The 25,035-nt window shown below is 36.7% G+C and overlaps 1 protein-coding gene, 1 long non-coding RNA gene and 1 other non-coding gene across 3 annotated transcripts in view; 1 reads left to right on the plus strand and 2 right to left on the minus strand.

Annotated features, from left to right (window-relative positions):
* Positions 1 to 8,805: 8,805 nt before the first annotated feature.
* On the minus strand, positions 8,806 to 8,877 carry TRNAV-GAC. Its single transcript has one exon. It is a non-coding gene; the product is annotated as a tRNA-Val (tRNA).
* A 4,728-nt stretch (positions 8,878 to 13,605) lies between these two features.
* LOC116665410 lies at positions 13,606 to 17,191 on the minus strand. Its single transcript, XR_004322006.1, has 3 exons — positions 17,099 to 17,191; positions 16,904 to 17,006; positions 13,606 to 15,210 (listed from the first exon to the last, which is right to left on the minus strand). It is a non-coding gene; the product is annotated as an uncharacterized LOC116665410 (long non-coding RNA).
* EYA4 (EYA transcriptional coactivator and phosphatase 4) overlaps positions 16,960 to 25,035 on the plus strand; it is a 282,139-nt gene continuing 274,063 nt past the window's right edge. Inside the window, exon 1 of the mRNA XM_032484950.1 lies at positions 16,960 to 17,454. The gene's annotated coding sequence lies outside the window, so the exon portion shown is untranslated. The remainder of the gene's footprint in view (positions 17,455 to 25,035) is intronic.

Raw genomic sequence — 25,035 nt, forward strand, 5'->3', positions numbered from 1 at the left:
ACCCTGTCCCCTACCCACCCTTGGCTGCTCCTAACTCCTTCGTAATCTTGAAGGCCCCAGAGAGAAGACATCTCTGCCCAGGTCTGAACATATCCCTCTCTCCTCTCAACCCTGCGACACCGTCCACATCCTGCCAGGATCAGGTAACCCCCTTCTGCAAGTTCTAATTCTCCTATCTATATCATTGCAACTGCCAGTTTTATTTATGTGTTTAATGTGTATCTTGGTTTCCAGCTACATTGTAATCTTGAAGGTAGAATTGTCTTACTATCTTTACACCTCCAGTGTTTCATAAACTGCTTGTCTACAAGTCAAGGACTGAGGACACAGGGTTAAACTCCACTTCCCACCTAAAGCCTAGCACTTGCTGGGGCAGACTCAGAAGCAGTTATGGTTGTTCCGATGACTGAAAAGATAGCCATGTGAAGAGATATGATGGCCGATGAAGGAATGACAACATACTTATTCAAGGACTGCACACTGGAGGTTCAGGCTGGAAACAGTAACTAAGTCACGTTTAAGGCCATCGCACTGCACAAGGGGCCCAGTGCTCCAGTCCTGGCAGTTTCAACTATGAGGGAACGCAAGTGCAGAGTTGTCAGAGCTCAAGACTTTTCAAGTAACTGCAAAATTTAGATTAGTTAATGTTAAATATCTAATTTTTTAAGTTACGGCTCAATATTTTTAAAAACACCTTATGAGCCAAGAAAATATGCAAACAAGTCGTAGATGGCATTTGGGCCAGTGATAGGGACAATAAGTCAAAAAAAAAAGATGCCATAAATATCTTCCTTGAATTAAAACAGCAATGAAAATAATCAAAAAACCTTCCTACCAAATTGGGAAAATACATTTATGTGTATGATTCTCTTTACATTTGTTTATCTTTAGATTTAAATTTATAGTCCAGCTGATACAGAAACTTGTATTTTGTATTCACATTTGTGTTTAAGTGGATATGCATGTTAACATTTGTACTTATATAGCCAGGTTTGGCAGGCTGGGGCTCAGAATGGGGAAACTTAAGGTCTGTTTAGACCTGATGGCAACATGAAGCACACAACTGTAAAAATGCCGACCTTATAACTTGGGTTTGAATCCAAGTTTGCAGGCAGCTTGTGTTTCTAACCTTTAAAACCACCTCTGAATCTCCGATAAACACAGAACTAAGCTGAGAAGAAAAGGTATTTACAGCACCACCTTTGGATAACTTTAAAGCTGTTCAAGTATTTTTGCAGTGACTGGAGGGGACGGAATGCTGGGGAACTCACAGCACTGGAAACAAAGTGGACTGGTTTTATCTCAACTTTTTATATCCAACTGAAGCACACTTCACCTGTGAAGAGTGATTATTAAGTTTCTTTCAAGGGAACGGGGCCTGTAATTCATGAATGCTGCAGGTGTGAACCCCTACAAGCCTTTTTCTGAGTGAAAGAACGTTAATCATTATTCATGGGTGAGATAGTCCATTTATTCCACAGCAGAGAAAGAATTCCTTTTTTTAATCTTCCTAAAACATGAGACCTTCAACTTTTAATAAGCTTCACAACAATTAAAGGCTCCCTCTTAGAATTATGCTTATTAGAGTTGTTCTCTCATGCTTGTTTTTTAAATACTGGAACTTGTGTACTTACTAAAATGTTGGTAAGAATCTGTGGTTAAAAATAGCAATCACTTGTTCAATAAAATTCCAAAGACTTTGGTAATTCTAGACCAATATTTTTATCTGTGAATGCAGAATAAATCCCAAACTGAAACTCAAGGGAGTGGTTGCATTGGATTTTGTTTGTATCAAACGTGGTTTGAAATAAGCGAGTCATTGGGTAGAGCTTAAACATCTTTTGTTTATATGGAAATTTTAATTTGTTGTGAAACTCAATTGACAGTGTGAATTCATAAATATTATGCTACTTAACAAGAGTTTAATATTCCTCACTTCATATATTTCACCCTTTTTTCTAGATATTTTTTCAAATATTACAAATATTTTGAAATATACATACTTCTTCACATAGATATGGCTAGTACTTTTTTGTTTTTATTCTCAAGCAACAGAGTACACATGGTATGAATTCTTGTAGTTCATGTGGGCATCAGATTGAAGACAATTCAGGAATTTCAGTGGTTTTAAATCATTTTTATTTCACTTTTAACACTTTTTTATCATGCAGATTAAAAAAACACTTTACTGTCCAACCAGGTCATGTTCAGAATATATACTGAGTAACCAAAAAAAGTTAATTCTTAGGAAATAATAGAGAAATTGTCATGTCAAACAGACAATAATTACATAATTCCAAAAAATTATAAAAGATGTTGGAAGAAAAACTGTAAAGATTAAATTAACAAATGTAACAACTAAATGACTGCAATTCAATCAGACTTGTTTGTTTATATAGCAAAACCAAAACCTAAAGTCGGAACTAACACTGTATCCACTTCTCACTAATGTTTTATTCTTATAACAAACAAACAAACAAAATGCTACAGTCCTAAATTTGGTCAGAGAGATGCTGAATTTACAGTTTCTGTTCTTCCTGAAAGAGTTAAGCAAGATTTGTTCTGTGGTTCAAATCTATAGACATTTTATCTTGGACCTAGTCTCAATACATAGGAAGCTTGTCTAGATTTTTTTTTTTACTTTATTTGGGAAATTTTCCCCAATATTAATTAGTATTCAGTTGAAAGTTTGGGCAAGTTAGTAAGAAGATTATAAATTCTTTTAGAAGGAGGATGGGAAATTTAGCCAACATGAACTCATAAAAGCATTCATTTTTCATTCATTGCAAAGACCTGAAGGTCAACCTCTTCTCCCGTGTGCTGGGGTGGACATGCATCTACTGTCTTGGGGAGAAATGGCCTCCCATATTTTCTCAATCACCTGGAAGAATTACAAGGTAGTCCTCATGGCTATGCCCGGCACAAGGACCTAAAGACAGAGACGACTCATACATAATAAACTATCAGTCAGTCATTCCACAGTGTATTTTTATTTGCTAAGAAAATGTGTCCATTAAAATTCATAGAGAATTGAACCATCTTCTCCAAAGGCACAGACATTCAGACTTACACATTCATCAGCTGCACCGTAAATATAAGAGCTTCAAGAGCCATCTTAGCTGACCTCTGACTTTTCACGTCCCGGTGGCTTCTTGTTGCTTTTACTAGGCTGTGATGGTTTCTTCCCTAGCTATGTGCTGCAGCTTCTTCAACCCATCTTTGGTGACATGAAACATGTTTACTGTCTTTCTCTTGCTCGCTCTCCTTGGCCATGTGAATTGAGTTTATTCTTAGGTCCTGAGTATTCAGACCGTCTCAGTCTTAACCTATGTAAAGACCACCATCCAGTTTGCAGAGCTGTCAGAACATCCCACCAGTGTACCTGAGGTACTACGCACTGAGAAATCCACTTCCCATCAAAAAGCAAATTCTAGAAGGGAAGAGGTTTTTCACTGTTACATCTTTCCAAGCTTCATTGAATCCCAACACAAATGAACTGGATGGTTGAATGTAAACACTTGGTCTGTCCTTCTCCACAATCATAGGAGGAACAGTGCCGAAGAACTTCCCCCAAACTTTCTCAAAGTGAAGTAGAAATTGCTCTCAAATGCTAGTTATAAATGTGTAATCTGAACTCCAGCCACTCCGCAGGGCTGCAGAAGAATTTACGATGTGCTAAATATTTCCTTTGTTCTTCCCAGTGGTAGCCTGCTGTAGCAATTAGGAAGCAAGGGCTCCACATGTAAACTGCTAGAGTCTTCTAAAGAATTGTTGATAACTGTTCAACCAGCTCAATGAATGGGATTTTCTTATTGTGCAGAATTCTGAGTTTTTAATTTCCTTTCAAGGTCAGATTTTCTGAAATGTTTTCTAAAATTTTCTTCCTCCTTCCCTGGTGCCTTTCCACTGCCCCTTTACAAGGAGGGAGGAGAGGTCAAGATGACAGCTGTAAGCCAATGGAAGCCCAGGTTTGCAGACTGCTAACACTGCAATCCTTTTTAAAGCCACATAAAGGTCCTTTGTGTTGCTATCAAAAACACCTCTGACCTCCTCTTTCTCATTTTCATAGAAAGTGACAGCCCAGTCCCATCCTTCATAAAAAGGCAAAAAAAAAAAAAAAAAAAATCTGCCAATACCATCCTTCTTCAGAAACCAGACACTATTAATCATCAGCAGGAGGCAGTATGGCTTCAATTAGCTACAAAGTATATAATAAATTCTCAGTTATTCAATGTGTGTGTGTGTCTCTCTGTGTGTGTGTGTGTGTGTGTATGTGTGTGTGTATATGTGCTGGGGAGGGGGTGATCTTACCTGTGCTGGATACTGTTCTAAATGCTTCACATGTATTAATTGTATGAGGATTGTATTATTATTTCCATTTCAGAACTGAAAAAATTAAAGGACAGAGAAATAAAATTACTTGCTCCAAATCATGTAGTTGGTTAGTGGCAGGGCTGGAAATGATTCCAAAGTGTAGGATTCTAGTTGAGAGAACAAATGTTTTTGAGAGGCAGTTTGGCAAAGGGCTGGACTGTCGCATTTGCCACTCAGTTGCTGTGTAATCTCAGGCAAGTTAGTGAGCCTCTCTGTGCCTGATTCACCATCTATTAATTGGGATAAAAGTAGTACCCAACTCATTGGGTTTTTGTGAAGATTAAGTGAGTTAATACATTTTAAGCACTTAAACAGTGTCAGGCATATAGCAAGCCCAATGTAGATATTACTTTTTGTGATCCACATCAAATTTTTTAAGAATAAACCTCAAGGAATAGGAGGAAATTAGCTGTATTCTTACCTTTAGTCTTTATTTAATACCACACCCAGTGCTAGTTGCAAAAGGTAGGGGATGAATTAGACACTATATCCAATCTGAAGTGTATCATGGTTTCATGGAGGAAAAACTATGTACACAGATTGTAAGAAAGTACAGTACATGTGATAATGCATGAATATTATTATATTTTTTAAGACAAGGTCATGACAATAGGATTGTGAACTCCATCATTTAGAAGGGACATAGCATGTTCAGGGAAGACTTCCTAAAATGTGCTATATATTATCTTATGTATTATAAAAATAATTAAAACACTTGAGGAGATAAGAATTGAAGTACGGATGAGTAGGAATTAGTCATAAACAGGGTAGAGAAGTTCCAGGATTGGGAACAGGCTTTGCGAGGGCAGAGAGGGAGGGAAAGGTGTTGGCAGATCTAGGGAACAGGTCGCAGTATATGAGTGTGTTTGGATATAAGGCAAAAGGAGAAGGATGTGGCCAGAGACCTTCAGAGGCTGATTCACACACAGCTGCCAAATGACTCTTGCTGAAGAACAGTTCTGGTCAAGACCCTCCTATTACACAGTTGCTAACATTTCCCCACTGTTAAAGGTTGAGTTGCAGCCCCCACAAAGTTCATATGTTGAACTCCTAACCCCCAGTACCTCAGAATGTGGTACTTTTTATTCCTCATTTGGAGATAGGGTTATTGTAAACACAATTAGTGAAATTAGGATGAGGTCCTAATGGAGTAGGTTAGGCCCTTAATCTAATACGACTGTGTCCTTATAAAAAGGGAAAATTTGGACAAGTAAACAGACACATTCAGGGAGTATGCCATGTGGAGATGGAGGCAGAGCTTGGGGTGCTGTATCTACAAGCCAAGGAGAGCCAAAGATTGCCAGCAAACCACCAGAAGCTAGGAGAGAGGCACATTTCATGTTCTACCTCACAGCCTTCAGAAGAAACCAATGCTGTTAACATCTAGATCTTGGACTTCTAGCCTCCAGAATTGTGAAGCAATACATGTTGTTATTTAAGCTGCCCAATTTGTGGCAACCCTACCAAACTAACACATCCACCAGTACAACATAAAGATTGCATTTCTAATTTGTTTCCTGAATTTTAAAAAATAACTGGTAAGGACAATAGGAATTACCAGGGAGGTAACAGAATTTCAACTATACTAGATCCTTTTCTGAAATTCTGAGCAGAGATGCCTTCTTTCCTAATTGATATAAAGCACTATATATAGCATTTACTATTCTCAAAACATACTCCTCATTCTCTGGCACTTCTGCATTTTTCTTAATACTTTCTTACATCTAGAATATATTTTCTGTGTCCCATAATTATGCCTCAGATTTCTACTCATTCTCAAATACCCAGCTGAAGTGTCCCTTCCTCCACAAAGCATTTCTCAGAGCCTAGCTCTAAATTTTATTTTCTTTATGGTGCCTAAAAATGCTGCCTTGTACTAAACAAATAGCCGAGCTTCTCCTTGACTTCTGCACCTGAAGAGACCATGAAATCCTTAAGAGCAGGACAGTAGGTACTTTACTCTTGATTTATTACATGAATTATTATGGTAATTAGCATATGGTTTGTGATCAGTATTTGTACATTCACTGAACTCTAAATTGAAACTAAATGGATTTAGTTCTGCATTATAGTAGTTGTACTCCAATTACACGTATGTTATTCCATTTGACATTGTCCCTCATTTGGTATTCTGTTCCTTTCATTTTACTACGATTTTAATGTCCTTGTGCACTAATTTATCATCCTTGTCCTTGCTGGATCTGCTTCTATTGGTCAGTTTTTCTTCTTATTATTGGTTGTATTATCCTGCTTCTTTGGCTGCCTGGTAACTTTTGATTGGATCCCAGACATTGTTAACTTTATATTTTTTGATGCTAGATTTTTTTTAAAAAAACTATTTAAATAATTTCAGTTGTTCCAGCATACACATACTTCTTTTTTTTAAAAAAATCAGTTTTAAGATCTGCTTTTAAGCTTTGTTAAGATGGATCCAGAACAACCTTTAGTCAAGGGCTAATTTATCTTATTACTGATGCAATACCATCTAAGAATTCTATACTCCATAGGACTAAGTCTTTGAAACCTTGTTGAGAACATGACCTATTTCTAGTCCTCTGTGAGCCTTGGGGAGATTTCCCCAGATATTTCTTTTCAGTGGTTCTTTCTCTGGATTCAGAAATTTTCTTCTTATGTATCCACAGTGTTCAGTCAGAGTTTTAAGGGAACTCTTCTGTAGATCTTTAGAGTTCTCTTTCTGTCCAGATCTCTTTTTTCTTATTCTACCATTGTAATTCTTGCCACTGTGGCCTCCCCAAAGTCCTGCCTCTGTCTCCTCAACTCAGCAAGCCCACTAAGCTCTGCTTGTGTCTCAGCCCTGCACTGTGTCCTGGCACTAGTCTCCTAGCAGATAACTGGAGATCCTGGCATTTGTTTCCCATCTCTCAGGAATCACTGACCTGTGCTGCCTATGTTAGGTGCCTGAAAACCATTGTCTTAGAGATTTTGTTTGGATCTCTAGTTGTTAAACTAGAAGGGTAAATTCTACAATGTTGTGTATGTGAACATTGTTTAGAAAGTACTGTAAATGATTGAGCTAAACTGTTGCTGTTTTGAATAAATAACTGGTATTATTTATTGCCTTTGAATCTGTTACTTTATATATTTTTTTCTCTTGGATGGACTATTTGAAGTACAGTTTAGGTGAAAGATCTACAAGACATGGATAAATACAGAGCTTTAGAATCATATGAACATATTTTCTAATCCTGCTTTTACCCCCTCAAGTGGCATAACCTATGGCTACTGACTTAACCCTTCTGAGCCGCCCTTCTTCAAATGTAAAACAGAAGCAAACACAGGAACTCCACATGGTTATTATGAGGATCAAATATCCATCACTTCTCTGCCAGCTTTCAGGGTGAAGCTTTATTCTGAGATCCATGCAACATACTGGATCAAGAATTGCATGTGTAATTCTTAGTGGAGTCTCCCTATAACAGGTACCCAATAAGCTCCCTTCCACTTTCCCTTCCCCTCCAAGCAACTAGAAATTTATTGCATTGGGAATGCAAGAGAATTGAAGGTCTAATTTCTGCCAACCTCTCAAATTTGGGGTATTTCCCCAGGTAGTTCTTTGCTCAAATGAATAGGCAGATAAACCTGGTTCAACTACTTTACTGCATCTGGAAATATGAGACTACAAAAGTATAATGATGAATTAGTCCATTTTTCATTTTGACAGGCTTTCTTCATAGTCTTCCTGAATGCTTCTTCCAGGCATCTAACATATGATTTTGCTTATAATTGAGCCCGTGTTTCTCATACATTTTATTCTCTGTTTTGCTGTTTCCTCCTATTCTCATATCCTTCACTGAGTTTCCCCAAAGATTTGTTTGTGACCCCTGTGCAATATGCTAGTAACTCCCAAATATCCATTGTAACTCTGCCTTTGAAATCCTTGCTAATACCATTTTTACATCCTTTATCAGAGCTTTATTTCTCCATGTTTCATTGCATTCACCATTACCACACTATCGCTGCCGTCATGAAGACTTGGCATCTTCTTCTAATGTTCTGTGATTTAGGTATTCCCATTACCAAGCCCTCACAATCATTCCTTTATGAGACCTCACTCATAGGAAATGCTTTTTCACAAGAAGCAGTTTGTGGTGAAGTGGAAAGAGCATGGAATGTGCTGACTAAAAATCCAAGTTTGAATCCATGTTTGCAGCACATAGTGACTTGGGTAAATTCCTTAAACTCTCTAAGCTTCAGTTTACTCATCTGTAAAATAAGGATAGTAATATCGAACTTGTAGAATTATAAAAATTAAACTTAGATAACCTGTGAAATGCTTAGAGTGATTTTCATTCAGAAGACACTCAATGATTGTTAGCTTGCTTCCACACTGTATATTTCTAAATCCCCATCCTCATGCTTGGACTTTGGTAAAAAAAAAACTTTCTGGTATTTTCTTTTTTTCCTTCTTAACAGAGGCACTAGGGATTGAACCCAGAATCTCGTGCATGTCAGGCACATGCTCTACCACTGAGCAATGCCCCCCATCCCCCAAGTATTTTCTTCACTTTTAAGTTTTCTCTTCTCCATTTTTATTAGCAGGGAATATTCATCCTGAACAAGGTTACTGAGGATCAAATGAGACATGTAAAAATTGTTACGCACATGTATCAGTTAAGATGTATCTGGCTGCAAGTAAAACTATTCAATGCAGTATCTGTAAATAAACCATCATGCTGAATGACTTAAACTTATACACTGATGTATATCCATCACTTCTCAATAAAACTGGGGAAAAACAGTTAAGCTTAAAAGGTAAGGAAATGAATTAGTTCATATAAGAAAACAAGCAAAGGTAGTGCAGGCTTCTGGGATGCTTAATTCAGCAAGTTCCTTCCATATCAATTTACCCTCAACAATTGTGTTGGTTTCATCCAAAGATAGCTCCCCTCATGTCAGAAATTGAAGTCGTATGCTTCTTTCTTCTTGTCCAACAATAAAGAGAAATCGGTTCCCTGTACCTTTATTATCCTCCAGCAAACATTTCTTCTCATCTCATTGTCCAGAATTGGATCATAAGCCCCTTTCTTAAACAACCATTGACAAGAGAGAAAAGGTTACTTTTAGACAGAATGATCTACCCCATGAATGAAAGGAAATTCCTCACACTGTATTGCTGCTATTCAGAGGAGGAAGGGTGGAAGTGATACTGAGAGTCAGTTGAGTGAATATATAAATAATTGTTGAGAGAATATCAGTTATTGTCACTGAATGACTTTATATTTCTTGGAACTATATTGCTGCTCACATCAGATCTAATAAATAATTGTTGAATATATTCCCTATCAAAATCCTCTACTTATGTGCTTCTAAATCTTTCTAACTACTAGGCTCAGTTTCATCTCCATGTCTAACTTCTCTCTTTTCCTTTCACATACTAAGGTAGACTCTTAACTTGATCAGGGTTCACAAATCTGCCAAGTTTTGTTTTTGTGCCTTTCTAAAATTAGAATGATTTTCTTCTCAAAATGGTCTACCTCCCTGAAGGCTTCCAAGATCAAATATTTTCGGTCCTAGTCATAGAAGTCCAGCAAAACCTGAGCATCCTGGCACATTTCCTTTAGTTTTCAGAATATCTATAGGTATGTTTCAGCCTTTCTTTCTTGTCCAATCAATAATAAGCCTTGGAGAACTCTGTCTGTTCTTGACAGTGTATGTCCTATATAGAATACAGTGTACGGTAAGCATTGTCAGGATAGTAATGTTTGAGAGGCATAGAAATTGTTGAGATAAAACAGATAGTATGGCTTATAAGGCAAATGCTTTTGCTTTTAATGTCAAATACATGAAATACTCAAATTCTAGGGTAGAACAAATAGACATGAGTAACTTGCTTAACCTTCAGATTCTCGTATTCTATTTCCAAAGATCCTGATTCAGGTCTGAGGTGGTGCTGAAAAATCTGCATTTTTATCAAATGTCCCAAATGACTCCCGTAAGAATTGGATAAACAACATTTGGCCAAATGGGTAGCATTCCACCAATTTCTTCTCCTTGCATCAATACAAAAATAAAGAAGTAAGGCTTAATGTTCGATGATAAATGAACAAATAAATGAATATCCCTGATCCCATGAATCACTGCTAACTAGAATTACTGGAATATTAAAGAATATATTTAAAGAAAGGGCAAGGATGGACAGGTGAGGGGAGAGGCAGACAGAGAAAGTACCAGATAGGAAGGTTGAGTTCTGATTAATAAAGGGCCTTTAATGCTATGCTAAGGGATTTGAATTCTTCTGAAATCAGTAGGGAGTCTTGGAAGCTTTCTAAGCAGGGACTAGCACTACATAATTTGTGTTGTAGAAAGCCAACTTTGTCCAAATGTGATGGATTGACCAGAAAGGGGAAGCTGGAGGCAGAGAACCACACGTGATCAAAACCACAAATGGTTTCTTCAGGCCACAGGGACAGGTGAGGCCTCTGGGGCTTGAAGGCCACTGTACCGTGAATCAACACAAGGCAAGTATTGTGAGTGATTACCTATGATTTCCATTTGGAACCAAAGTGATTCATCTCCACGAGGCCAGTGACCACTAGTGGCTGCTCTGTCCAGAAAATAAGTTTCTCAAAGCTGAGACACTCTATGCCAAAGTCCAAAACACAGAGGCAGACCAAGAAAACTTTTTTTTCCCCCTCATTTATGAGTAATGGTGGAAACTGAAGTTTAAACCTAGTAACTTATAAAGAGCAACACATACTGTGCATTAACAATTATCATTAGTGTGATTTTTTAAAGAAAAAAAGTTAATATGTTGAAAGAATGGCTGAGGCATATTGTTTACATGTAGAGTTTAAATTAGAGTAGACACTCAATCTCCCAGAGCTGGCAGCATCAGGGGCAGGTGTGAGGAAAGCCCTGTTGTTCTATACTTAGAGTGGAAGAAATAGGTCATTGAGGGTGGCCAGGGAGACAGGCTTTCCCCTTATAATGAAAATGTTCTCTGTCTTTGCCACGTATCTCTACTGACATTTCTCTTTTATCATCTTTCCAAGGAGTCCACTTGCTGGACAAAATGCTAGATGGTAAAACTGGAGACACTGGAGTTAGTTCTTTCCTTTGGAGAGACACCAAGGAATGAGGGAAATTGATTTTGTGCCCAGAAAGAAGTCAAGTTGAAGAGCCAAAAGTTATCAGGAAAACAGAGAATACTGAGTGGAAAATTAGCTAATTTTCCTAGCCTCTTAAATACTAAAGACAATCTTTTAAAATCTGTATCATTCAAATTGGTGTCAGCTATTCCACAATCCTCAGAGCTTCCATCCAACCCTCCTCTCCTCCTATCCCATCTCAGTCTGTATCCCAGACCCAGCCTTCTTCAAATCCGAATATGCAAATCAACTTCCATCAAGAAACTGTAGACTTCGTGTCAAGATAAAGCTAAGAGAGAATTTCATCATAAAACCACCAACCACCATTTGAAATATCTCCTTTAGACATTTCTACAGAGTCTCTGTTTACTGAGCTGCCTGGGAAGACACCCCCTTTCCCCTTCCCCAAGGCTGCAGTTCAGTCTCCCTCCCTCTCCCCACCCCTTCTAGGGGGCAGAGCAGTTCTGCTCAATCCCCCAACCTGCCAATCACTCCGGATTCTTAGCAAGGCAAAAGGTCCCAAATTTAAAAGAAGACAGTAGTTTTTTCCATCTTATTATTACATCTGCATAACTTTGTTGTTTTACCTACCTTTCCTTTATTTTTATTACTGGGGGGAAAATTAGAAGATAGTTGAGGACAGTATTTTCAGAGTTACATCTGTTGCAAATCGTGGGACTAAGGGAAGCCTCTGGATTTCTTTCTTAAGCAGTCCTCAGTGAGTTTACTCTGTGCTGGCCACTGAGTTGAGTGCTGGCATCTCTGTACTCAAGGAAGTGCCACTGTCCTCAAGAAGCCCAGCCCGGTGTCCAGATATCTCATGTTCTGAACTTTGATATTTCAATTGAGTGTTTCACAGGAGGTCCTCAGGCACCTTTTCCCCATGGTCCTAACAACTGTCATGTGAATATATTACCTTTAAAAATTGTTGAAAAGGTGATAAATTAGGAGAAATTTTCTCAGGGGTTGAACTACTTTTTCGGTTGCCCACAGCCCTGATTCTGACTACACCCCAATTATGGGAGAAGGGGAGTATGTAGTTCATACCTCAACTGGTCCTAAAACTAATTTTTCAAGCCATAAGGTAGAGAAAAACCTATCAAGAAGCCTTTACAGAAAGTTTGAGTAATAAATTCATTCCAATTATGAATCTAAAGGGGAATTGGAGGTAATGAAGGGGCAGGGCTGGGTACAGGGTTTGTGGGGCCCAGTGCAAAATGAAATAGCAGGGGTGAGGGGCTTGTTCAAAAAGCAAGAAAATGTGCTATTAATGTGTTCTAAATGTGTGTCCTATAACATGAAGCTTTTTTTGTTTCTTCTGTGGTGTCTCTCAACTTGCCATGGTGGTTTTTTTATTTGCTTTTAATGTTCTCACTAAAGAAAAATTAAAATTGTTAATTATTAACATGAAGTTTGCCATTCATCTTTATATGGAGCAGTGCTATTTTTAGATGCAGATTTAAGAGCATTTGACTCATATGTGAAATCACCAAAATTACAAAATTCATATATCATAGCTCATACATGCATTCTTGTTAAGAATGTGTGCAAAACCACTGCACAAAACATAACCAGTTTTTACTTCATTTATCCAAAGACACACACGTTCTTTTTTAAAAATTTTTTATTTTTTTATTGAAGCATAGTTGATTTACAATGTTTCAGGTGTACAACAAAGTGATTCAGTTATACATATATATACCTCTATTTTTCAGATTATTTTCTATTATAGATTATTACAAGATAGTGACTATAGTTCCCATATAGTTCCCTACGCTATACAGTAGGTTTTTGTTGTTTAACTATTTTATATATAGTAGTCTGTCTGTTAATCCCAAATTCCAAATTTATCCCTCCCCTTGCTCCTCCTTTGATAACCATGTTTGTTTTTTGTCTGTTAGACTATTTCTATTTTGTAAATAAGTTAATTTGTACCTTTTTTTTTTTAAAGATTCCACTTATAAGTGGTATCATATGATATTTGTCTTTCTCTGTCTGACTTACTTCACTTAGTATGATCATCTCTAGGTTCTTCCATGTTGCTGCAAATGGGATTATTTCATTCTTTTTATGGCTGAGTAGTATTTCATTATATATATATATATATATATATATATATATATATATATATATATATATATATATATATATATATATCTCCACCACATCTTCTTTATCCATCCATTGATGGACATTTAGGCTTATCAACAGTCTCTATCTTTAGCTTATAGAAAATCTAAAAGGAAAAGGATCTATGAGTTGCCCCATTTCTCCCTTTGCTTCTATGTCATCATTTCCAGCAAAAAGTGGTTGGCTAATTCAGGGAAGTAACATCAGTAAGAAAAGACATGAGAGGGTCCTTTGGTAATTGTGTTTCTTAGAGCATCAATGCTTTCTTTCTGCATTCAAAGCATGTTCTAGTTTCCAGGGAAAGCACGGCCTCTTGGAGTTGTCAGCACCCCTGCTGACTCAGGTGTAGACATGACACATTTAGCTTGTACTCAAAGTCTCAATGAACTCCCACACATTGTGAGTCCACCAGAATTCTGTGTTTACAGGGTGGCAAGGAACAGTGGACACACGTATACAGCATTATTGTAAAACACAAGTTCAAAAGTAAAATTATCAAGAATTTCAAGATGCTGACAGCAGAACATTAAACCAAGTGCAAGGCCCTTCTGAGTGTGGGACCCAATGCAACTGCACAGATCACATGTCCAGGAAGCTGGCCCTGTGAGTGACCATTCTGCCTTATCCCTCCTATCCCTGCCCCCCATTATCCTTATAGGTATTGGGCACCTATAGGTGCCCAATTGCACTTATAGGCAGGCTACTGTTGTAACTATCAGAGAAATCTTGCCTTCTCTCCTCTTCTCCATTTCCATCGTTCTTCCCTCCTTTTGTCTTTTTCCCCTTCTCAAAATCAGGTTCTTCTTATACCAGCTGGCAATTTTTTAGTTCCATCTTTGCCTGCAAAAGTGAGTTGAAGCTGTTTAAGAGAAAGAGGCCCAATTCAGCAGACCTTCTTCAGGAGATGTTTTAGAAAGAGCAAGTCTAGTATATTGAAGGATAAGGGTATTTCATGATTTTTTGGAGGGTATGCTGTATTTGGAATCACATTACTTATTGATATAAGTAATTGATATAAGTAATGAGGAACCAAGATTTAAAATAGAAATGGAAATTGAAAAAATAGGAAATGTTTCATTTAGGAAAATCTTTCTGGTATATAGCATGGAGTTAAATGGGAGGAATATGGAATAAATCATGGAGGCTAGCTATAAGGAAACCATTCTTCAACCCTTGTAAATTGAATGACTCTAGTGTTGAATGACACTGTGATTCCTTGATTTCACTTATGTGGTAGGAATAGAGGAGTCAAGAATTATTTAGTTGACAGCTTCAGGACTGGGGAAAAATTTCTCCCAACTAGAAGTAGCTAATGGCAAAAAGGAGACAGAAGACATGTGACAAAAGGCAGGTAACTCATCTCGGAGCTTGAGAGAAAAAGAGGCTGTCTGAACCAGTTGACCTGGTCTTCATAAAGTCTGTCGAAAGCTGTGGCCCCTTGTGAGTTTACACAAGCTTGTGGGTGGTACTGAAGCTTGTTGTACCAAAAAACACTGGAGTCCCCGGGGGTATGAGTTTTTCAAGTTCAGCCACTTTCTGCCCACTTCAGGACTGAGCTCTTCTACAGTGTTTTCACACTTCTTCATGGTGGCTCAATCTAAGGATGTGAGAAAGTAGGAAGAGAAAGTCATTACCATTCCCTACAAAATCTGAACATACTCATAGGTTCTTGAGAGCCTACATTCCTGCCCAGACAACTGAATTAATAGAATCCTTTGTTCCATTCCATTAACACAGAAGGATTCTTATTGATTGGTAGAAGCTGTTCCATGTAAGTTCTGACTTTACCTGGATATTTTGGTTTTAGTTTTGGGTTTTCTTAGTTGGGGTCTATCTTCATATCATGATACAGGAAATTCAGATGGATTTCTTGGGATAGTTACCTGTATTCGGCTTGTGAAATTGCTTCTTATTTGAATGAAAGCCACATGCAGATGACTGAGGGCACTATTGGGACTCTTGTATCCTATGCTTAGATTTTAAGTTTAGACAGTTTGGTTTAAATAACAATGTCAGGATAAACGGAAACAAAATTGTGAATGCGTAGTGTTTTATTTTAGAATTCTTTTTTTTAAAAATTGGGGGGGTGGGTAATTAGGTTTTTATTTACTTATTTATTTTAATGGAGGTACTGGGGATTGAACCCAGGAGTGCTAAGCATGCACTCTACCACTGAGCTATAGCCACCCCTCCCCAACAGTTCTTAGTGTTTTCTTTTATGTCACTCTTTCTTACTTACTGTTCACACAGTGTAAAAACTGCTGGAGAAATATCATATGCCTGCTACCTCATTTGGAAATCCCCATGTGCAAATTCCAAGTTAATATTTTTAAATGAATAAATACAAGTAAATCAAGTTCTGAAAGTTAATGTGTTTTTTAATTCTAGTTTTAAACATCCAAGTAGAGTCCAAGTCTCTACTCATAATTTGACTACCTAAAAACACTTTCAAAGTTATATTATGGAGTCAATGCAGTTAGAAAGATACTTAATGTTCATTACTCCAGAGGCTGATATTCTCAAATCCAGAAGTAAAACTAGAATTTCAGCAAAATGAAATTTTATTATGTTATTACTGTCAATTTTAATGGAATAAAAATGAGCATTCACTCTTATGAAAGTTTTCCCAAACCATGTTCCAAAGATACTCCGACTACAGACTGATATTAGAGATTGGACAGGATTTACATTTTTCCAGAGTCAATTCTATTCAAGTATTTCAAAATCCTTTCAAAACTGCTTTACAAAGTAAGTTAAAGATATCCTTGGATAAACAAGAAGTTTCTACTGTACAGCACAGGCAACTATATTCAATGTCTTGTAGTAACCCATAATGAAGAAGAATATGAAAAGGAATATATGTATATATATATATATATATGTGTATGACTGAAACATTATTCTGTACACCAGAATTTGACACAACATTGTAAACTGACTATACTTCAATAAAAAAGAAAAAAAAAGATAACCATCTAACTATAGCATATTTAAATCAATATATATATTTTAAAGTCCTATTCTAGTTAGTCGACAAGCAACACAACAATCAAATAAAGGTAGAGTAGAGGATCGCTCTTATTCCAACCAGGCATCAATAGCCTGCAATATCAGACTCTGATTATGTTTATACTTTGCCAGACCCTTCTGAAAATGTCTTATTGTTTTATATCATCAGTGCAGAGCCCCTGGCAAAGTTCCTTGCAAATCTTTAAAGACTGCTAAGCTGATAGGCATTTACTCATCCCAACTCTAGAAGAATCATGGGTATACTTGACGAGAAAAACTACCTGTCTGTCTTTCTCGCTCTTTCTCTTTCTCACTCACTCTCACTCTTATTTTTCCTCTTTCTTTAATAAAGCAGCTGCCCTCTAAACATGATCCCATATGGTCCTGTTTGAGAAAAGAAGGGGAAAACAAAATAAAATCAGGTCTCACTAATTAGAGGAAGATTGTAAATAATTGAAAGGTCTTTTCATACTTACGGTTGACATTTCTACCAAGGCCTTAGTTGACTGTTGGGTCTAAAGGGTTATGTGCTTTTTTTAAGCGACATGTGCTCCTGGCCAAGTACTCGCTGGGACATGCTGTGAGTAGTTTTAGATCACCAGCAGCTCTTGCTATTTTAGTCTGTGTCACTGCTTGAAGTTGTAATTAATTTGCATGAGCCTCAAAATCATAATTATGACAGTTCTGATATTTGACCAAAATAATTTACATTCAGTCTTAGCAAGAAAGTCATGGAGCATTTAGCAGGAGGGCAAAAAACATCTATACTGTGCCAACGAATATCTCACAGGAAGAAGACAGCAGAAGCCTCCATAGGGCTTAACTTGTCCTTGTAAGTAATTTATGGACTATTATGTGCTTGCTAGTTAACTGTGTTCTGCATTTTAATTGTATTTTCTATTAGTAATAATGTGTGTTGCATTTGTTTAAAAATTCATTAATGGACAACATTTTTAGCCAATGCCAAATTTTAGCTCATTCTTGTACAAATAATATTTACTAATGATTTATATCATATAAATAATATTTGTACCCATATAGCGCAATATTTCATTATTCCCCTCTACTAAATCAACATGATAAAAGAAAACTAGTGCCATTGTTAGATTTCTGTCTTTCATTTTCACTCTTGATTTCTTCTTTTAGTTTAGTTTTTCTTGTAACAGCTGAATTTCTTACCGGGTTTTCTCATTCTTCAAACCATAAAAAGAAAAAAATGTCTAAAGAAAAGGGTTAAGAAATTAATAGTGAATGTCTAAGATGTTAAAGTATGATCTTTTTCTGATTTATTGGGTCATTCAAATTACGTACATTGAAAAAAGTATTTTGCATGTGTAAACAATGATCTTCAGTGCACTGATACATTTTTATAAGGTCTTTCTGAAAATTACTCAAGAATTATACTTTTAGCATGTGTCCCTGTTGGGCTGATAACAGGTTTTATAATGAATTATTTTTTAGAAAAACACTTAGATTCATTAGTCCATGATTAAAGGTCCATGATTAAAGAAAATGAAATGTAATTTAAAGTCAGAAGTTCTGTATTTAAATTTAACTGTAGTCTGTTCAGCAGTTTGATTTGGGGGGTGTAATTAGATTTATGTACGTATGTATGTATGCATGCATGTATGTATGTATTTGTTAATGGAGGTACTGGGGATTGAACCCAGGACTCATACATGCTAAGCATGTGCTGTACCACTGAGCTATACCCTCCCCCAGCAGTTTGATTTTTGATAAATTATTTTCTTGGAACTTCATCTATAAAATGAGGATAATAAAAAAATAATAATTTACTCTCCAGAATTGTAATAAGGACCAGATAAGCACAAGAATATTAGAGTGTACATTTACAGTTTGTGTAAGTTTGTCAAGAATGAGTAGTCTGCAAAAATTGTCTCCTGCTTAATAGTGTTAAGGGGGAAAATGACTAAGTAAAGGGGGGAAATGTATAAACGAATTCCTTTTTGTTTCCTTACTGGTTTTTCATTGTTAATTTTTTTCATATTTATTTTAGAAAAGTTGATCATTAGGAATCCTTTATTATGCCTTTAATAATTAAGTAGCAGTCGAGAGGAAGTAATGAGTACTGAATTTCAAGGACTGTGTTCTATTTTCACCTGTTGCCAATTGGTATAGTCAGAAGTCTGGTTGTCCGTCTATAAAATGGGAGGAGTAAGTGTAGAAAATCTAATCACTTTCATACACTGCCCCTGGCCCTCCTGAACCACGGATGGGCAGCTCTTCTAAGTGGCTAGGAGGACGCAGTTCTGCGGTGAGCGCGGGCAGAGCCAGGAGCACCGGCTCCCCTCCCCCGACCGCGGGTCCCCAGGGAGCTGGGGCAGCGCTGGCGGGTCAGGAGCCACGTCTCAGCCTGGGCGCTGGACAGAGAGCTGAGCCCGCGCGCCCGGTGCCCCCGGTTCACTTTCTCAGGGCCGCGGGACTCGGGGAAGAGGAAAGTTACTCACTGGCAGCACTCCTCTCTGGCGTGGGATAGCCACTCTCCTAGAAACGTTTCAAGGCGGAAGGGTACCAGTACCTGTTCTTTTTACGTCACAGGATGCCATGAGACGGTTTGACATGATCCTTGCGATTCTGTGTTTGCAGCTCCTCCTTGGAGAGAAGTTGCCATCATATAATTTAGGGGTTTGTTGTTGTTTTATTTGAAGTTGTGGGGTTTTTTTTTTTCTTTCTTTTTCTTTTCCTTTCTTTTTCCTCTAGGAGAAATTGTTTACTTGCTCAGTTCCAGGAAATTTTTTTCCTGCTAATGTGAGTAGGTTTGTGTTACTAGGAAGTTAAAAAAGGAGGGGCGGGAGAGAGAGAAAGAGAGAAAGAAAGGAAGGGGAAAGTAAGGAAAGAGTTGCACCAATATAATTTGTACATAACTGGCTTCACATGAGAAGAAAATTTGCATTTACTCTATGGATTCGTGTAAAGCATTCTTTAGAATCTGATGTTTCTTTGTCCAAAGTGAATTTCTATGTAATATTAACTTGATTTTTTTTTGAACTGCTCATACCTGAAAGTAATATTTCTATTTAGATGAACGCGTCATCTTTTGTTTCTCCTTTAGAAAACTAATAAAACCCTCTTAATTAAAATTTGATATATTTTAGTAGTAAAAATATTCTAAAATATAGCTTTGAATAAATACTTCTTTAAAATACTCACCAAAATATAAGCAGCCCATAGCTACAGAAAAAAGAAAAAAGAAAAGAAAAGGGAAAGAAAGAAGCTAAAATGCTGTGGATTTAGCATTTTAGTTAGCATTTCAGTTCTTACTCCACAAACCCTATTACTTTGTTTTCTAAATAATTAATTGAGGTTTGTATTATGAGTTAGTATGAGTTGCCTAGATATTAACTAGATATTAGTTATGTTCTGTTTTTTAGTGGTATGTCCCATAAATGAATGTCTTGAATATTCTTAAGTAAACATTTTTTTAAAACACTCTATCAAAAAATATCAGCTGAAGTTTTCAATAATTTCCTTTTTTAAGGGTGCAACCCATGCTTCTAAGTTCAATTTTACTTTCTAAGTTCCATTTTTATTTCCTCCAAATCACATTGCCTTGTATGCTTTCTCTCAAGCATACCTACAATAAAGCCATCTGTTGTCCAAGGGTCGTTCCTACATGAATCATGCTCTGTCAAAAATTTGAGGTTTATAAATGTTCAGTTAATTGAGCAATCTGACCAGCTGAATACTTGTAAGTGCTTTATAATATCTTTCAACACTTCAAAACTCTGGCCCACTTAAAACTCCAGAATCCCAGGGCACATGGGACAAGTCATTCCCATGGATTCTTGCTGATAAAAGTATAAACATGTTTATGAATTTTTCAGAATTTAGAATAAAGTAAGTGTAGTTCTACCCTTAAATATTTATTTTTGAACCGTGTCTATGTTATGCCATAGCAAGTGGTTGGGAAGTGAAAAACTTAACCAGTGAGCCAATTATTTTGACTACTTCATATTAAACACTAACACTTTTTTTATCCCCCGTTGGATGTTTTGATATCATGAACACGTACCCTTTCCAAGAAAGAAGTTAGTCTCTCTTTCTGTCTCCCTCCTCCAATTATTTTTTCTCATAGTGATGAGATACAGAATATGAATGCACAAATAAATAATGGTAACTTATATGCCAGCTCAAGCCACCCACCCCAATTGTCTTCCTAAGATTTCTGTGCATTCCTGTAGATATATATTTTCATGGTATCTTCTGGCCTCAAATTCCAGATTTCACAGGATTCTGAGTCCCACTCCTGTATCAGTTTCATCCTTTCTGCTTTGCATGAGTTCAAACATGGAACTCGGGCCCTTTTCCTTCATTCCTTTAAAAAAAAAAAAAAAGCAAATCTGCTCAGAAAAATTTATCTTTCAGTGTAGCTGACTTTACTGAAAGTTTGGCAAGACTGAGAGTTTACATAAGCAATGACCTGATTCTGCACGTTGGTGATTCTCTACTTAAAAGTGTGTTGGCCCCCAGCCATATATCACATGGACCGAACACCCTCTTTTCCTTGATAGAATAATTCCAACCCCAAACTCAGCTCGCAGTTTCCAGGGCACATGTAAAGATTCACAACATAATTCTAAGCATCTGCTTCAGTTACTACCATTCTCTGTCCTTCCCCAATCTCTACAAGGGGAGGTGAGGAGTGCAGGAAAGTTTTACTAAACTCTTAAGAAATATTCATGCCCAAATACACACACACACTCACAAGTGCACAGCACTCTCCCCACACTCACATCCCATAGAAGGCAGAAGTATCTAGCGTCAGTTTGGATTTTGAGCAAAAATTCCCCTTGAATACATTTATATCAATGTTTAAAGGCTCTTAGTTGTTATAAATCAATATTTCAGTGGAAACTCCTAACTTGTTCTCCAAGCTGGTCCTGGTTGTCCCATATCAAGCCACACTAGCCTTCTTTCTGTTCCTTGAAGGGCAAGCTCATTCCTTCTGTATGACTTTTTTTTTTTTTTTTCAATGGAGGAACTCGGGATTGAACCCAGGACCTCATGCATGCTAAGCACACACTCTACCACTGAGTTATACTCTTCCCTCTACCTTTCCTTTTTCCTTCTGTGTGACTTTTACATCTTCCTATCCCTATGCCTCTCAGCATAACTGATTTATTCTCACAATGTATACTTTAGCCCAAGTTGCTTCCTTTTGGAAGTGACTGTCCAATCTACAGCAACGTCTTCTCACCCTACAGTCACATCAACCAATATTCTCTAGAAAAGTCATTCTTTTATTCCTTTAAAAGAAATCATCACACTCTGAGGATATCTTTTTTTTATTTAAATATTCTCAATTGTCTATCCTTGAGGACAGGGTCCTTTTTTATATTGTTTACTGCTGTATCTCCAGAACCAACAAATGTGGGTGATAGTAACTACTTAGTATAGTTTTAAAAATAAATAATTGTGTCTATTGTTAAAAATGAAAAAAACTGAATTTGCTTAATAACTTGAAAAACTATAACTTATCTAATATATTTTAAAGGATACATCATATTATCTGTCCTATAATAGTTAACATTGAGTTATAATTATTATTATAACCAGGACTTCCTGATGTTAACTTGATGGTAAAGACCACCATATTTACTCTGCTCATATTTAGAATTCAATATTCAGAGGAAATAGCATTAGCCTGGGAATTAAACAGCCTAGTTAAAGATTAGCATCATGGAATTCTAACCCAATCCTCTCATTTAACATTTGTGGCAACTGAGACACAGAAAAACTATCTTGCCCAATATTAATGGCAAATTTAAGTCTGGAATTCAAGTTTCTTGAGTCTCAGATGACTAATTCTCCCCTTAAACCATGTCCCCACTCCTAATCTAAGAGTAATCAGTTACTTCATGCTTTTCATTTTTTCACTTACAGAATAAGCAGGTGAAATTAGATGATCTCTCAGCATTTGCAGTTCAATTACTTCCTTTCTTCCTTCCCCTCTGTTCATCAATTATTTTGCAGCTTGACTGGAAGCAGTCTCCTTATGTTCTTATTCATATTGTCAAGATCCTTCTCAATGATACCTTGAGTCCCTAACAGCTCTAAATGTCTATTACTCAAGAGTATTAGTGCATCTGACTCGCTGCTGATGATACAGAACTTACAACTTCTGAATCTACACAAGTAGAAAAATAGGGATGCTTGACTATTTGCAAACACTTCTTTGAAGGACTTTCTGAGTATTGGAGAATAAGGCACAGCCAATCAAATATAATATAATAAGGTCAGTTACGATCACACCGAAGTTAAAGTTACAATAAAGACCAAAGTTAAAATTAAAGCACCTTAGGATAAAATTGTTAGGACTTTTTGGTAACCAATGTATTTGATTTAGAATTAAATTGCTTTGTTCATCATGGGGGGAAGGTATCATGTATATTTCCTTTGTTCTCAATAGTTTTGGCTTTTGCTTTCAAATGAGGCAGATCACCTATAAACATATGCATATGACTGTTACAGACAACATGAAGCCCTTGGATTAATCAAATTTAGTCTACCTTAATTAGATTGTTAGCTAATCTATTTTAATACTGCACAAAAAAATTACAAAGTCTACCAAATTAGTTCAAAGTTTTCTGTAGTCTCGTCAAAATCTTTTTTAGAAGGAAACTGGATTGAAGTTAATTTTCTAAACTATTACGTGACTTCAGAACTTTTAATTTTCCTATGTTTTAGAATTTTCAAATACATTCAGGAATTTAACATTTTTTAAATGTGCTGTCTTTGTGCCTAAAGAGGATTTTCCTCACACTGGTTATACAAGTGTGAGGGAAGAGAGATAACTGTCTTATCCACAAGCATAATTCCTGCCTGTTCCCTCCTGTGCTCTGCAGTGTCTAGAGCATTTGGCTAAATCGGCCTTGGCCTAACCATTAAAAACAATAATGAGGTGAATACAGGAAGTAGGAGAAAGGGGTAAAATGCTGGGGCAAAAAAAAAAAACCTGAGGTGTATTTCAGAGGAAAACAGAATAATTAGAGACTTACTATATTTATATTATACAATATTCAGTGTTAATCTGGGATCTATGGACTCTCCTGGAACATTCAAGGGGTCCATACATCTCCCAATTTTTAATACAAAATTGTGAGTGTGAATTTTTGGGGAGGTGAGAGACAACCCATAATTTTCATCATATTTGCAAAGGGGAGGTCTGTGACCCCCCAAAAAAGACTAAGAAGAACAATGTCAACAGATTACCAGAGAACAAGCATCATTAAGATGGAAAAGAATTAATTAATTTAAATTAGCATCTCTCCTCTTCCCATCTCCAATTGTATTTGTCATTTTTCATTCTCAGACTTGGAAATAATTTCAGTTTTAGGGCTGTACAGCTGATGTAGATGAGGATGACTCTGAAGATTTGGGTATGATTGCTTAGGATGAGTAAATCATAAGAAAGTAAATTTTATTTAAAAAGAAAACAAAAATAAGGTTTGGCTAAATGGTAATGATTTTTTTACATGCAGAAAACTTTAAAGATATGAAGCAACTGTTTTTCATCCCCTCTTAATTTGCTTTCATTGGTAACAACAACCAGTATTTACTGAGAACTTACCATGTGCCTTAGATAGTATGTAAGCATATATTTTTACACAATGAATCAATGGAAGAAGGAAATTTTCCCCTAATTTTCCAGACAAGGAAACTGTAATCATCCTGGTAGATGAGGAAGGACTTCCAAGAAGAGATAACATGATGATCAATTTCCAAAGATCAGTGTGTACATTTTGGGAGTGATATGGAGTTCAGGATGAAAAGGAGTGAATGGAGGGGATAGGGGAAAAGCAGAGTAGGAAGAATAACAGCAAAATTAGATATTATTTAGGTGTTTAGAATCTTTTCTTGAGAGACTTGAACATAGGAAGAGACTGATGAGGAAGGCTTTGAAATTGTATCCTCTATGATCTGCAGTCGAAGAGAAGTTACATTGAATCAGGATGAGGTCTACACAAAAGCTAGGGAATGGACATGTTTTGGATTTTTTTCAAGGTTCTTCCAGCTTTGATTCTTCAGAAACTAAAGTGGAAGTCTCCGTAAGCAAAATGAATATTCAGAATTTATAAATAGGTCAAGGATAGTAGACCACCTTAAGAAACCTTTTTTTATTGTTTTGTAAGAAATCTTATCAACACTTCCAGGGTAAGGAGACATAGAAAGGAAATATGTTGACCATGGAGACTCTAAGGGGAGGATATGGTGACACTACATCCCTCAAAACAGCAACAACCACCTTTAAACTATGAAATAAGCCTATGGATAGATATGAGAAATCATTAAAAATAAATCACAAAGAACCCAAAAATTTCACTTCTGGGTAATAGTCAAAAGAATTGAAAGCAAGGGCCTGAATGAATATTTGTACATCCTTGTTCATAGC

Source organism: Camelus ferus, chromosome 8, assembly GCF_009834535.1.
Source record: "Camelus ferus isolate YT-003-E chromosome 8, BCGSAC_Cfer_1.0, whole genome shotgun sequence".
NCBI classification, from domain to species: Eukaryota; Metazoa; Chordata; class Mammalia; order Artiodactyla; family Camelidae; genus Camelus; species Camelus ferus.